This window comes from Hyla sarda, assembly GCF_029499605.1.
Source record: "Hyla sarda isolate aHylSar1 chromosome 1 unlocalized genomic scaffold, aHylSar1.hap1 SUPER_1_unloc_20, whole genome shotgun sequence".
NCBI lineage: Eukaryota > Metazoa > Chordata > Amphibia > Anura > Hylidae > Hyla > Hyla sarda.
The window spans coordinates 183498-186338 of NW_026607582.1; positions in this window are offsets into that span (position 1 = coordinate 183498).

Here is a 2841-nt window from a genome sequence, read left to right on the forward strand (position 1 = left end):
GAAGGGTTAAGAGCATGCCGCGCACTGTTAGGCCAGGGTCCCAGCTATGAATAGCAGCCGGGACCGACCCGGTATGAGTTTTAAACACCAGGACCGGGCGTAGGGCCTACAGGTCCTTAAGAGGTTAAAAATTGTGGTCACTTGTCGAGGTTTTTATTTTATTTTTATTTTATGTCAGATCCTCGGCCTTTGCAGTTAAATCACCACTTTAGGCCTCAAATCTCATCGGTGCTGTCTCACTCCTAAGCCCTGTTTTGCACCCGCAGAGTGCTTTACCGCCTTTTATGGGGTATTTCCTTATTCTGGAGAAATTGGGCTACACATTCTGGGGAGCTTTTTTTTATGTTACTACTTGTGAAACTAAAAAAATTTTGGTTAGTACCAGCAATTTAGTAAGCCAAAGGAGGACAGAACGCCGGCACATACAAAACTAAGCAGCCACTTAGACATGCAGCGACACACGGGACGGGACTGGACTGACAAGTATCCTGTAGCGGAGGTGCAAAGCTTGAACAGGAAGCATAAAGTGAAGACATAGAACAAACAGGAGCCGCACTCACCATCCAGGTCTTTATTTTCTTCCGTCATAAACACGATGTTACAGTGGGGGAGCGGGATGGAGAGCAGGGACCCGGAACAAGCCGTTTCGTGCATCTATGCGCACTTCCTCTAGCCAGAATGACATCTTCTGGCGCCGCGCTCCTGTATATAGGGGCGGCGTCAGACAGTCGCCCGGCAAAATGGTGAGTGTCTAAGTCACGTGAACGGAGTCATGGTCACATGGTCAATACTATTGTGAGTACTACAACAAGTTTCTAACTCTATAGTGCAAATACAATTAGACAAGATATATTATTAATAAATACAATCATGAAATTTACAAAAATGCACCAAATTAATTCCGGTCATTAAGACCGGCGTTGCCTGTAGCATTCATTCACACTATCCAGCAGGCTTCTCGCTGGAGGAGGAGTCTTCCTCTATCCCCTCCGTTTTTGAATGGTAATATTCTTTCCAAGCCCACAAATTTAAGTTCATCATGATTACCATTGTCTGTCTGGTTCATGTGGTCAATAAACCTGGGGGCACCATGTCCGGTCCGGAGAGAGCGAACATGCTCACGGAACCGAACCTGGAGCTGCCGGATGGTCTTGGCCACGTAGAACCTACCACAAGGGCAAAGAAGGTCATAAACCACGTGGGTGGATCTGCAGGTGATCATTTCGCTAACTCAGTGGTGCCATCCTCCTATTGTTAGGGTATTACCCGTGTACATGTGTCTACAATGGTGGCATGTCTTACAGGGGTAATTGCCCTTAAGGGGACTGCTGGTGAGCCAATTTTTAGTTGGATGATTCTGGTCACTGATGCTCTTCAATTTCTTTTGTTTTTCTCCTATAGTGACATTCTTTCTATAGGTGATTAAAGGAGGGTGTTGGACAACTTCATTTCGGTCCTGGTCAGATTCCAGAATGAACCAATGGCGCCGTATGGCACCAGCTATGTGTTGGTTCATGTTGGAATTTTCAAGGGAGAAACAGAAACGTTTTGGGGATGCAGTACGTTTATGTTTGTCAAACAAGAGGTCAGATCTACTCCTGTGTCTGACCAGTTGGAGGGCGGTGTCAATGATGTTAATAGGATATTGACGTGCTATAAGACGCTTTCTGAGGTCTTCGGCCGGATTCTCAAAGACTTTGTCATTACTATTAATCCTGCGGAGGAATTGGGAGAAGGGGATGCTCTTCTTCACGTGGAGGGGGTGCGAGCTCTTAAAATGTAATAGCGCATTCCTGGCAGTGGGTTTACGAAAACCCTCAGTGGTAAGTGTGTTCCCCACTGCCTTCAGCTTAACATCAAGAAAATCGAGCTCGCAACCCCCAAACACTGCGGTGAACAGCATATTTTCTTTATTGGACGGATTTAAATAGTCGACAAATTTAAAACTCGTCTTCTGTGGAGTCCCAGACTACAAGTATGTAGTCGACATACCGCAAGAAGGTTTTGATGTACTTACAGAAGGGGTTCGAGGGTGAGAAGACGTACCTGCGTTCAAAGAGGAACAAATTGGCATAAGTGCAAGCGACCTGCGTGCCCATGGCCGTGCCGGTCTCCTGCCTGTACCAGTCCTCGCCGTCCTTGAACTCGTTATGGGTAAGGATGAAACGCAATGCGTCACAGAAAGGATATGAACTGCTCCATTTTGTCTGTTTCCGACAGAAACTCACGGACAGCCTGTACACCCGCATCATGGGGGATGCGGGTGTACAGGCTCTCAACGCCCACTGACGCGAGTTGGTACATCTCGTGCCAGTGGAAGTCGGTGAGGGTATTAAGTAAGGCTCCTGTGTCCTTGCTAAACGTGGGGGTGGAAGACAAGAGTGGTTTAAGTAGCCGTTCCCCGCCACTACAGGGCGTCCGGGGGGGGGGGGGGGTCGGCTCTGCGACATGTGTACCTTGGGCAAGTAATACCACTTTGGGTGGCGTGGAGCCTTAGGGAGAAGTTTCTCTGCAGTTTTTTTTTTTAGAGATAATGCCCTTTTCACAATTAATACAGAGGAAACTTCTGAGCTGGCCTAAAGTTTTGTTGGTTGGATTCCCTGGTATAGGTCTGTAAGTGGTGGCGTCACTTAGAAGACGGTGCTTCTCCGCGTCATAGGCGGCAGTGGTCAATACCACGTTGCTGCTGCCTTTATCAGCTTTGACTACTTTGAGGTCCGCTCTGGACGCCAACCACTTTAGAGCTCTAGTTTCATCCGGAGTGAGGTTATCCCCAGGACGGGGGTAAAGCAACGCTTTCACGTCCCTTGTCACCACCCGAGCGAACAAGTCGATAGAACT